The following is a 13,986-nucleotide window of genomic DNA, read 5'->3' on the forward strand; positions in this document are numbered from 1 at the left end:
TACACTGGTTATTTCATGCTTGTGGCACTGAGGTATCTTCTGTAAAGTACAAATTAGGGCTTTAACAGACTCTGATCCTTTACACATGTCCATATTTATACTGGCAAATTCAATGATAAAAACATAATGAATACACACAGTAGTTGTTGTAAAGGGTAAATAAAGCTCATCTTTAGAATAATCTCAAAAATGATTTATTGTGTGTTGTGAGAAGGTAAGGTGCACTTTCCAATGGTTTTAATTCTGCATTTAGAATTAAGACCTGAGTTAGCTGAGGGCTAATTCGAAGGAATAGTTTGACACATTTCTTGCAAAATATATGATGAGACGATCAGTAACACCTCAGACTGGTCTGTAGATTTAGAGCCAGCAGGCAGTGAGATTAGTTAAGGATAGCAACTGAAAACAAGGGAAACTGGTTTTGTCCAAAGTTGGAAACAGTAAGTTGAAAACAATAAAACAATAACCAGCATTTTTTTTTGTATTAACTTTTATTTAATAAAAACCTTTTAAAATTATTTTTATTTATCTTTATCTGGACTCAAATAAAACTCACCTAACCACCTAACTTCCCAAACTTTCTCAAAACCAGCAAAGCCTACGACTTTATTGGTATACCAACAAGTATCGTGGTGAGCTTGCACTGAAGAATGTCACCTGACACATGGTAATGAATGGAGACAATAGTGAAGAGAGGTAGGAAAGACTGGAAAAGAGAGTAAGGGGATAACACGTATCAGACCGTGCGGCCGGCTGGGAATCGAACCGGGGTCTCACTGCTCAACAGTGCCTCCACAGTGCGTGGAGTTTTAATCATTCGCAACCTTTGCACTTCACACACTGCACTGCAACAGGCGAGGCCATTCAAGCTGCGTCGAGCATACCACACACACACGTGATCTACTTGCGGACCACGTTTTGAGAAAGGCTGCTCTACGACAAACTAAGCTAATCTACTACTGACTCTAGCCTCGTGCTTAATGGAGAGTAATAAGAGTCGTATCGATCTTCTCATCTAACTCTCTGCAACAGCAAAAAAGCATTTTTTCGAGAAATGTTGAATCATTTCTTCAAGTTAGCAGTTAAGATCTACAATTTATGCAACATTATTGAATTTGCTTTGAGAAATGTTTTTTCATGGACTGTTTGTTTTCACAAATTATTGATTACTGTTGTGTTTTGCACAGACAAGTAATCGTCCTGCAATACAGGCTCTGCACTCACTGTCTGAACTGTGTCCATGCATTAGCTGAGTGCTTTGGACAAGGCACAGTGGTAGTGACAAGAGTTGTACAGGCTAAAGACAGTTATTCAAATCCAAATTCTTTTTGGTCTTTTCAAATCACAGGTTGACTTCTGGCAGAATTAGAGATAAAAAAAACCCCATAAACAAATGCATGCAGATATCTGAGTGTTTCTATACCAATTCTGTACACAAACTGAAATATTAAGATGCCTGAAACCAATTAGCATAAAAGCACTTGCCTCATATTTGCAGTGTATGGCTGTTTTTATTCTACATATTGGCAGGCGAGTGACATTTTCATCTTTTAGCATTCAAATGATTTCAAGTTAATGTTCTGATCTTCTTGCAGCCACCAGTGTTGCTTGAGGGAAAATATGCTTTTGAATGCCGACCAGAGCTGAGCATTACTCAGGCCCCTCAGCAAGTTTATTAGTAGTAGAACAGAACAATTGTTTGCCTGCAGATATTCACACATTTTGTACCTGCAGGTGCTCTTAATAACAGCCTTCATCTGAGCTCAGGAGTCACAAAATACCCATTCAAACATTCAGATGCCTTTTTGTTTGAGATACTGAAATATGGACCCCATAACCAAAAGTAGCTTATTAGTGGCTGCAGTATGCATCTAAAGGGAGAGGATACAGAGTAAGCATGACATTAATCCTCTAATTAATTCATCAGTACCTTTTGAAATTTATAAGATCCTTAAGTGTGTCACTTAGATTCTTTCTCAACTGTACATTAAAGTACATTTCGGTCATGTTTTTCCACGATATTTGGTCATTCGCGTACGCTCACCTTTTTGATGAACTATTCCACCGCATCGCTGTGCGTCCATCTGGGTTCAGTACACAAACAACAAATGCCTGTATCAAACTGTAGGAGTTTATATGCAAATGATCCACAACAGATGATGGGTGATTATATCATTTACACCCAGTTTCCAGTTTATTATGTACACCTTATTTGAACTAATGCAGTCTATTAAAACAGCTCTGAAATAGTAATAAAAAGTATACTATATTTAACTCAGTATAATATTATATACATTTTAATCCTGTTGTATAATATTAGTTTTAATGGTGTACCTATTCACTGGCATATTTTATGGTCCTTAAAGCTTGGACAGAGATGTGTAGGGAATATTTCATCTTTTCTGTCTAATCTCTGTGGAATAGCTCACAGTCTCATAACTAGAATGAACAATTTCTCTTCTTTTCTCCCTTCTCTATTCCCCTCAGAAATTTTTAAGATTTCCAAATAATTTCTAAAACTGTTGACTCTGTGATGTGCTGCTGCCTCGCTGACCAGCTGTCCCCCAGAGAAGCTCTTTGCTAATATCCAGATTAGTATAGACGAATACACCTTATGTAGAAATATAAGAAAATATTGATTTTTTTTTTATTTTTATAATTAACAGGTGCAACTACGAGGCTGCCCCCTCCCCCTTGACTTTCAGTGTTCCTCTGACAGTCTTGACGTCAAGCCGGTGAGAATTGGAGAGAGGACAGATTTTTTTGCATCCAGCTTGACTCATCATCAAAAATCCCAGACCAACTGACCAGGTAAGGATGCCTGCTGTAGTGTTACCAAATGTGGTGGCTGTTTTCAACCGGATCTCATCTCTTTGCACTAGCTCATTCAGAAATGTATTGTCTGGAAAAAGTCACTTTTGACCATGTTAAATTAAAATACTGAAAATACTCTATTCCAGCTTTTTCACATGCACTAACATCCCTTTCATCTCACAAAGGAGAGATGAACCTGAAGCACATACACTACCACTTTTTCAGATAATTTTATCCTTCTGCTGTTTGCCTACAACCTGGCTATACCCCTAAACTACTGCAACTCTCTAACCTACACATCTCTGAGTGTGAAGAGATCCCCTGAACTTAAAAGCTGCATGGGTGGGAAAGACATGAATGTAGCTCTGACCAGGTCTCTGCTTTTACCATAGGAGCATCAGAATCATTGTTGGAAATGATGATGGCAGCTCACTGTGTCATGAATGACGCCAAAAGAAGACAAAACCTCATACAGTTTCATTACTAAGCCTGTTCAGAGCCCGATCATTTAAACTAAACATGGTGAATACCTGTCAGAAAGAGAAAAAGAAACATTTACAACAAGAGACAAAAAGAGACTGAAAGTACCTCCGCAGATGAAATAGCTGTGTGGGTGGATGTACATGTGAGTGCAGGCTGCTAGGAGCTGTGAGTGGGAAGTGGGTATTGAGTGGGAAGAGAAGAGCTGCTTTAGTGAGACAATCAGCACCAAGGCCCGCTGAAAGGCAGTCACGCTTTCATGGCTTCTCTTTGTTTTCTGCACTTGTACAAAGACAGGGTTCCAGGTAGTGAGGTCGGTTATGAACGGTGGATTACAGTTTTTATGTCGCTACCATCATTTGATTATGCATGTGTACATATGAGAGTCAGTAGCAGTTTTCCCCCCTATTATTTTCATGCAAAAGCGTGATGTATGTAGTTGCAGGCCTGGATAGAAACAGGATAGAATGGACAGCACATTATAGTCAAAAGGTGTAAAATTGTAAAACTGAACTTAGTAAAGTTATTGGCAAGCCTTACAACTGAAACAACTCATGCAAGTTTTACTGAAGAAGCTATTTGATTGTGTGATGCTGTAGTTTGTGCCGCAATCTAATTTACATATATTTTGTGTAAATAACATGGAAAAATCCTCCAGTATTTGCTGATTGAGACCAAATGAGATACAGTAATTACACACTGCAATGTAAGACCACATTTAGTGAATCCAAAAGCCTGTATGTAATGGACAGTGTGTGTGTGTGTGTGTGTGTGTGTGTGTGTGTGTGTGTGTGTGTGTGTGTGTGAACAAAAGCAATGATAGGGAATGAGAAAAATTATGTGAAGGGATGATGAAACAAAAGACTATGAACAATGTGAGTAAAGATTTGTTGAAAAGATCAAATCAGTATCGTTGAAGAGGGATGCTCCTGTTTGAGGTGGCTGACAATCATTACAAATGATTGATTGGTTGTCTGTTTTATACAATTATATCATTACTTTTAACACTGTTATTGAGAAATGTTTCAGTGTGTTTCATATCATCTCATCCATAAATGATGTAGACCGATCCATGACATTATCACTTCACACCAACAACAAGGTGAAACAACTTTACAGTCACAATAACAGATGCTCCATCATATTTGCTGCAGTTTGAAGGTTCAAAATGAGCTTTAAATTTGATGATCACAAAAACTGTGAGTGCAGCTGGGCTGTGTTATTGTCCTAAAATGAGGTGTAAAATTTGTCATTTGAAAAACTTAAATTAAGATACGATTTGCCTTACTACCACTTCTTTGAAAATAGATTGAAACCACAAAAAAAGTCAAGAACAAATTATAGCTAAGCAAAAATAGGAGAGAGAATTACAAATTGATTGATTGACACCGAGCACTGGGGCCACATTTGTACTGGCACTCAAAGAGCAAGTTATTCACTCACGGAAATTATATATTTGGAAGAAACAGATGCACTATTTTATAACCTCAAATATATATTCTAAACATTACGCATCTTCATCTTTTCATCATTTTTTTGGTCATGTGAAATAAGCGATAGAATAACTTGGAGGCAGTAGAAGAAATTAAGAGGCAAAAGGGAAGCCAGAGTGAAGACAAATGGAAGGAGAACATCACTTAGAAAATCTAAGACAGTACTGAAAAAGTTGTGGTATGTTAAGTGAAATCATGCTGTCAATGAATGACATGAATGTATACACTGGAGAAGGCCCAGAAATGTGTACATGCTCACTCAGACTAGCTATGTATGTATAGCTATGTATATGTAAGATTATTATTATTATTATTATTATTGCATTTCCCCACTATATTACAATTACGGTTGTGAACCCATTATGGACATTGTCAATCAGTTTAATGAATGTTTTACTAAAGCATTTAAAAATTGCACTGTAGAAGAATTTTTGAACCACCTGTCCAGTTTATATAACAGGTAAAACTCTTACAAAAGATTATGGTTATGATCAAGATCGGGTAAAGTTAAGGATCTAAAACTGCTCGGGTGGTTAGGTTGGGGAAAAGATCATAGTCATGGTCGACAGAAACCAACGACTGTAGATATGAGACAGTCTGTGGTGTCAAAGGCAGTCGCCTTGTTTGTTATGAGGTTTTACAGTGTTATAACTCATCACAATACTTATATAAAGTAGTAAATGGTCTCTTTCAAGTATTTTAACAAATGACCAGTGCTGTTTTGTTTTTTTTTTGGTGAGATCTGTCTTGTGAAACAGGAAGCAGCTGATGCTTCTCTTGCTTGTGCCCTCTCCTTTTCATCAGTGCTTGGTCATAGGTTTTAGAGGTACTAATAACATAATTCCTGGATTGATGCTGCTAAGAGGCATTATTTTATGCTGTTTAACATATTTTTGCTGTCATGCTGAAAAATCCTAAGTGGGCATGTTTTATAGATGAAAAGCCTTTGAAGCCACATTTACAGCGGACCTTCGCCACAACTCTCCACTCAAAGCTGCTCTAATAAGGTATTTTTTTAACAGCATCTTTAAGCAGGAATGAGGTGAGTTTCATTTCAGGTTTTATGAAAGGACAGAAGATATACTCACAGAGAATGAAAGTAATATATGCCATTTTCATAAAGTATGAGGAGGACCTGTTTAGCCCTATTTAGTGAGGAACTTGTGGATAAATTTACCAGACCACTGGACTCCATGGCCTAGTTTGGCATAGATACACAGGCTAAACTCCACTTCCTCCTGCTCCAGTAAAATCACCCTTGGGACTAACACGTGCAATCTAACATGAAAATTGCCTGAAACCGTTAAAGGAGAAGTTTAATATTTTGGGAAAAACATTTATTTACTTTCTTGCCAAGAGTTAGATGAGAGAGATTGATACCACTCTCATGTTTAGATAAATGCACCTGGAGCCATCATCAGGTTAGCTTTAGCTTAGCATTAATACTGGAAACAGGGAGAAACAGCTAGTCTGGGTCTGTCCATTGGTAACAAATCTACTTACCAGAACCTTAATAGGTTATATCTCATTTGTTGAATCCATTCAAAAGCCAGAACGTAGAAATTACAATTCCCTATTTCATGGGGTTATGTACCAGATTATTTCTTGGCCACGAGGAGTTTCCAGGCAACCAGCTGAGACTCCAGGAGGTTACTGGTCCTGGCCAAGAAATAGTTTGGCACGTGGCGAAATGTTGTTTTTATGCTTTGGTTTTTGTACGTTTCCAGTCTTCATGCTTAGCTAAGTTAGCTAGCTGCTGCCTCCAGCTGCATATTTACCACACTTACATTGGAGTGTTATCAATTCTCCTTTAACGCCTGGCAAGAAAGTAAATAAGCTTATTTCCCAAAATGTCAAACTATTCTTTTAAACATGCATATGTGTGTCCTCACTTTCAAATATCTGCATGTCTACACACAATCTACAAATGGGGACTTACACATATGCACGACACACACATACCTATACATATATGAACACACGCATTCACATGCACACACACACACACACACACACACTCACTCACTCAGAAGGACTAGCCTAGATCTTGCATCCCTAAGCTCCTCTCCTGCTCTCTGGCTCCTGCAGTGAGACGGCCCTGAAAGGAGAGCCCTGCAATGCAGCTGTGTGAGTCACACACACACACATGCGTACGTGCACACACACACACGCACACACACACACACACACACACACACACTGTGAGATGGTGGCATGTGAAAGCACCCAGATCGTAGGAGGGAGATGAGGAGAGAGAGAGAGAGAGAAAAAGAGAGAGAGCATAGTGAGGGGAAAGATGAAGCCTGTTGAGAGGTGGTGGAGGAGGAGGAGGAGGAGGAGGAGTGAGTGAGTAGGAGGACGAACAGTGATGGGAGGAGGTAGAGGAAGGTGAAGAGGGAAGAAGAAATAACAGGTGGGAGGAAGATTTATAGGTGAAAGGATGCTAAGAAATCAGACAAAAGAATATGAAGAAGCCATGAAAATGACAAATGGACTACTCAATTAGCTTGATGATTACCTTGTCTGGGCAGAATTTTTATGGCTGATTCATTCACAGACAGTTTATCAGTCTTGCTTCATCTCTTTATGCTTGAACAGACAGGGGGAAGATTGTCTTGAAACAAATGAAAAATACTATAGAATCTTCCCACAGCTCGCAAGTAAACATTTGATTGTCGAATGATGTTGTCATTAGATTTTGCTTCGTTAACTGCTATTTTTTACAGTGAGATGTTCTGGTGAAACATTTAATCTGCTGGTATCTACAAGCTCTTGCATGTTATTTGTTCAGCTAAAATAATTCATGCTAATCTATAAAAGATCTATTGATACCAAACAGTGATGACCAGTGACACTACAACACAATTAGCAGTGTTTTGTCAGTGAGGTTTAATATCCATGCAAACTAACTTTTGGCCTCTCTAATTCTGCATCCTTTTCTCAGTCTTTTAATGTTATTGTTGACAGACGTGCTCCATACAAAAAACATAGAATTAAAAACAGATACAGTCCTTGGTTCTCCCCAAAACTCTCCAATGCCATCTTACCATCAGAAATGGATTGCTACAGAGGCCTATCCTTGGTCCATTGTTGTTTACATTCTACATAAATAACATAATTTTTCTTAATCAATACTTCAATGTTGACGTTTTTGCTGATGACACTTTTATATGTCCCAGGCTTCATCCAAGTCCAAGCCCTGTCTCATCTTCAGTCTGCTTTTGATGACTTCCAACTGTCTCTTCTTAATTACAACGTAGTCTTTAACGCAGAAAGAAAGGACAGGGTTTTCTCCTTACAGTCAAGAAGAAATGGCTATCTCACTTTATTCATTATAAAGTTCTACTGTCAAAGCTTCCAGACTCCCTCACGTCTCTTCGCTCATTTAAATCCAGTATCCACAGAACACAATCCAGTAACTACTTGACCCTCAATATCTTTCATCTTCGCACTAATATTGGTAGAACTGGTTTCAGGTCTATGCACCATTTAAATGGAATGAACTGCAAACTGCCCTAAAACTAGACTCTTACATTTCTCCTGGAGAATTTAAAGCTTTATTATTTGATGTATTTTATGACTATTCTGAATGTTATTGTCTATTCTTGGTTTCTTAGTCTCTTAGTATTGTGTAGTTATATTGTGTAGTTGTGTTGTCTTTGTTGTTGATTGTGTCTTGTAACTAGCTTCTTGTTCTCAGGTCTCTCTTGAAAGAGATTTTAATCTTAATGAGACTGCCTGATTAAATAAAGATTAAATCAAATTTAAAAATTGCAATAAACAATGCACTTATTCCTGGCACTATTGGATGTTAATGACAAATTATAGTTAAAAATTCAAAAAGTTATAATAATTTTAAAGCTGGCTGCAAAGGTTAAAGGAATTTTAACCACTGATTTTTTTTTTTTTAGTACTAGTGTTTGTCAGGAGGAGTGGTGGCGAGAAACAGCCTCTAAAAAAACATACAATTCCACTTTACCAAGCTCCTCTTGCTATGTGAAAAGTGACAAATCCATTTAAGTACAAAATCAAAAGTTAAAATTTTACAGTCTCTCTCTTAATGGACTATATTTATGTTTTAGCCAGACAGCCCACCTGCTATTTTAGGCCATGGGGAACTGTGTGTGTGTGTGTTTGTGTGCGTGTGTTCTTGCTTGACTACACTTGAAATAGTGTGTCCTTGCCAGTACAGGTTGGTTCTATTGTCTGTAGCCCAGTCCTTTTGTATGGATTGTGCCTCACTGTGAAAATACAGTTAGAAAAAGTAAAAGTCACACTTTTCCCTCTCTTGACAATTACTGTGAAGCCACTACACTTCAAATCGCTGTAGCGCAGTAAACATCAATAAAATACTGGGCAGCATATAGTATAAATGTGTGGATTTTTCTAAATGTAAAGCAAGGAAGTGAAAAATATATGTACATTTCAAAAAGCTTTGACCAATACTTTTTTGTCTTTGTTGGGATTTTATTTTATTGTCAAAATAAAAAAATCCAACTAACTCAAATCATAAGAGAAATTCAACATTTAATGTACTCCCATGGTATATTCACCTCTCTTTCTCTAAAATAAACTATTTTCTGAGACACAGATTTTAGTCAGACAGAGTCAAGGGAGAAGTACCCTGAGTGGTCTATTCTGAGGATGCAGTGAGGAAAAGTGCCCCCTACAGCATCTGTTGAATGACATTGAGGTTTTCTGAAAACCACACTAGTAATGCTGCTTACTGGCTGGCTTAAACCTTGCACAAGACTTAAAAAAATGCTACAGGTTTACTGGATTATTTTCATTATTTCACATCAACTGTGCGATGGAAAATGCAACTTGTCACTGCTGATTCATCCCTGAAAAAAGATGTGTTTGCTGGTATGTGGCACAGTAGCTGAAAGAGCGGATTTGGATATTGAACCTTAATGCTTAGACTTCTGTGCTGTCGTAACACTTTCACGATGCAACAGTATCGGGCTACAGTTCGTGGCAGCAGACGTGGTAATACTCAAGTAAACATGAATGATTAATGTGCACTGTAAAATAGACCCAAATGTTAAGCAGTTATCACAGTTTTTGTACCTACTTTGCCTAGTAACCAATTTGACTAGCTACTTTGGAAAAACAGGAAAAACATATAATCAGATCCTTACATTTAGACTGATTATAAATACTGTATATCATACAGATAAGTCTGCTTCCTCAGCTACAAAGATTCTTCTTTTTTGATATGTTACTGTTTTACTACATGAAAAATACATTCCCTTGTATTGACATATATTAGAGTGATTATTATTTCATTACCCTGTACCTAACAATACCTCTGAGCTGTTAGAAAATCCTTGTAGCCTCAAGCAACAGTCATGTAAAGTAGGCAACTACTCACAGATTGCTTTTGCCATTCTATCAGTGCTATCTTAAACCACTTTACCTACTTTGAACAGAAAGCGAAAGGGTATCTAGTATTAGTAGGTAATTTTCAAATCTGACAGAAAGAACTGAAAACAGATTTATGTGTAGTCATTTTCCATGCTTTAAACATGTTACCATCTTTCATACACATTTGTTTACCTGTAGCCTCAATGTTTCAACAAGAAACGAGAATGTAACCTAATCCGACTGATTCTAAATGTCTTTTATTTAATCGATACCATAACATTATGTACTTGTCTCTCCTCCTTTGGATTTCAGATGTTTAAAATTCACATTTAAAGTTCACAATGAATTCAGAACATGCTTTTAAAAGCAGGTCAGGAAAATCTAGTGCTGGGGCTTTGGATAAGTGGTTAGGGTTAGATTATGCTTTTGTACAGTTATGTCTGTACTATATCTGTATAAGATCTATTGACTCAAGTGTCAAGTGTTTACTGAATCACATTTTGCCACATGATTGACTGGATAATTGCATGAATAAGCAGGTGCACAGGCGTTCCTAATAAAGTGCCTGGTGAGTGTAAACAAACTTGCCATCACATACAATAAATTAGTAAAGAAAACAACATTTAAAAAATGTTATTGTAAAGGGGTAGAGCTGTATATTTTTGATTGCTAAGTAAGTAAAATCCTGATGTTCCAAGGTACAGGTTACTATCATAAATGTCCAGTAGCAGCAGCGTCCAGCTCTGCTTCACTATTCGGTGCCATTCTTTGCTAGCACAGGGAGAAAGTGTATCGGCATCAACCATCGCTCTGGCAAAGTGCCGCAGGCTTTTTGCCAAGTGCAACAGACCTGCTGTTTACTGAGACGTCTGACGTCTTTCTCTGTCATATCACCATCTCATACAGTCTCACTCCCACTGGACACAGTGCGTGGAGGACAGTATATTATCTGAACCATATATACACTCTCATCTTGACAAGAGTTGTCCCTTTTACTTTCCACTCCTCTGTTGTCCCTTATTAACCCTCTGCACTCTTCTCCTTGCTACAGACTGCTCATCATACCGAGTTTTCACATCGTACAGTAAACAGCAACGCTGACAAATAGAGCAATCTTAATAAGACATCTTAATAAGTAGAGACAAGACACTGTACTGCATACTAGCCCCAGTTTGTACTTGAAGTCTCCTAATGCCTCCGTAATCTCTGGACCCAGCATGCAAAGTTTTTATAATGGTTTGCAATAATCCCATTTTATTCTTTTATGCTTTGACTCAGTAGGTGGTGCTGTTTCATTCACACATGCAGCACACACTTTCTCACAAACGTGCAGACTATACACTAAACATTGTCATCAGCAGCTCAATAGGCCTCCAGGAAGCCAGGCCACACCAGCGCTGACACCCTTAGCCAGGCCACCAGTCAGGATGATCTTGTTGGGTCTGGATGTCAGCCACAGAGCTCAAAGTGACCTTCATCATCATCAGGCAGATAGCATGGAGACATAGCACCAGAGCAACAGGCCTATGTCTGTATTTTATGACTTCTCATATTGGGAGTGCCCTTCTAGGGACGATAGATAGAGAGCATTTAGTGAGGAGGCTGTGCCGCGTTGTGTGATGTGGAGTCTCTGCAGAGGCTTCATTCACAATGATTTTCCCTTCAGAGCTGAGTCATGCAAAGCTCAATTGACTCCATCCTTTGATCCATTTAGGCTGCAAAGGCTTACAGCAACCACATATTCTGCACAGTACCATTCACTTCTTTCTGTTTTTTTGAAGCTATGCTGCTCCTTTGTGCTCTTTTCTTATGATTTCCTATTCCAGTGGTTTCAACCTGGCCACACAGCATATCAGTTGAGCTAAAGTACCTTATCATTAACATCACCTGTTATATTCCAAATGTTTTTGTTTAATGGATTTAAAACCAGATGTTATTTAATACTATTAATGATATTGAAATGAATATTGTTACATTTTTTGATTATATACAAATTATAGTTAGAATAGTCAATGTTTAGGTTATGTCTGTTTTTGGCCATGCCAGCAGCATGGCTCTGTGATAACAATGTCAATCTCAACACCTATTGGATGGACTTGAGATATTTGTACAGGCTTTCAGGCTCACCAGAGCATAGATTCTAATGTCTTTGTTGATCCCCTGACTTTTCCTCTATTGCCACCATAATTTGTGGTTTTGAGTGAAATGTCTGTTGGATGGATCGTTGTGATGGATTGTTGTTCCTGGCTTTGGTCAGTGCTTTAGTTTATGACCAGACACCAGCAAAACTAGTGACAGTGCCTCAGCCTCAGCTACACTTTGTGTGTTGTGCTAATGAACAAATGGCAACATGCAAACACACTAAACTAATATGGTGAACATGGTAAATGCTACACTTAAATACAGCCGTTAAGAAATGCGGCTGAATACTGAAGCACTGGCATCCTGGTATTGTTTATGTTTAGGCTTGGTCTGTTTTTCTATTTACTGTTTTACTGTCTGTTTTCACTATTTTTATTCCATTGGACAAGTTTGCATACATACTACCATCACTTAGTGGAAGTAGTCAGATGGTTGAACCATTTATCAATTATGGTTTGCTATCTATTTCTCTACTCTGACTCAGGTTAATGGGAGCCTTGCCTTTTGCCATAATTGTTAGTCAATTGATTATTTATTTACATAAAGCCTTACACTAATTATTTGGATATATTTTCTTTCAATCTTTCTACATACCCTCTGGCAACTGCAAAGTTGGAAAACACTATTCTAGTCTTTTCTATTTTATTATGTTCTATTCCATTCTATTCTGTTGTCTCAGTGTGCAGACAGGGAGCAGCACTATTGAATGAGCACTAGTCACTGCATCGTGAATGCAGTGACTAGTGCTCACTGTAGCAGTACCTTGGTCTCAGGCTGCAGTTATTGACTCCTGTTTTCTCCAGCAGACTTCCCTTTAATCTCAGGGTCTCTGTGGACTGCAGAGCTAAATGACAAATTGCTCCTTCACATATCCCCTTATGCACAACTACACAGGCTGCTTGGCAAATGCTTGAAGTACCACCAGCCACAACCCTCCTGCAAAAATCAAGATATTTCCTTTAGTTTGTATGTTTCTGTGGGCTTACAATTGTTTTGTTCTTACTCAGCTGTTTATCTCTCTTACTGCCCTTTCACACGTAGGCCACATTCATTTGAGTCTTTGAAGGTCAACACTGGTGCTGTTATTGTAAGACTGAAACTGTTTCAAAAAAGCATTATGTGCTGATATCAGTCAGTGTCATTATGTAGGAAGAAAGTGGAGCAATGTACAATGAATGAAATATAAAAATAAAATATAATCAAAATGGCCAATGAACTTATCCAGCTATCTTAATTATCCACAGAAGGGAAACAGTGCCTGACTTAAAGACATAACATACACAACCTTGTGTATTGATCTTAAGGCTACATCACACCCATTCATCTCCATCCCCCACCTCCTGCCCAATACCAGCCAAGAGATCATTGACTCTTGCTGCATTCATGGCCTCAGGTGATCATGTGGGCTGATCAATATTTTACCCCATTGGTTCTGCTTGATCTCCTCTCTACATTGTTCAGTCGGTCAGATCTACTGTGCATTGGGATTTCATATATATGTAAGCCCTACAGTGCCCCTCCCCCATAACAACCGTTTGAAGTGTTGCATTTTTTTTTCCCGATAAAATTAGACAGTATGTCTACCTGGTTCAAGCTCTCTGTCTAACACTGGATCTGGCCAAATTGATCAGAGGCCACCTTGTATCCCCACGACCCTGAGTCACATAAATTCAGGGTCCACTCTGTTCAT

The 13,986-nt window shown here is 38.3% G+C and overlaps 1 protein-coding gene across 8 annotated transcripts in view; it reads left to right on the forward strand.

The window, feature by feature from the left end:
- The window catches only part of map2 (microtubule-associated protein 2), a 93,998-nt gene that overhangs the window by 38,236 nt on the left and 41,776 nt on the right, over positions 1-13,986 (forward strand). For all 8 annotated transcript variants that reach the window (XM_071457760.1, XM_071458001.1, XM_071458084.1 and 5 more), the window contains exon 3: positions 2,667-2,811. The gene's annotated coding sequence lies outside the window, so the exon portion shown is untranslated. The remainder of the gene's footprint in view (positions 1-2,666; positions 2,812-13,986) is intronic.

This window comes from Trachinotus anak, unplaced genomic scaffold, assembly GCF_046630095.1.
Source record: "Trachinotus anak isolate AG129_WGS33_773 ecotype Australia unplaced genomic scaffold, CSIRO_AGI_Tana_v1 ptg000001l, whole genome shotgun sequence".
Classification (NCBI taxonomy): Eukaryota; Metazoa; Chordata; class Actinopteri; order Carangiformes; family Carangidae; genus Trachinotus; species Trachinotus anak.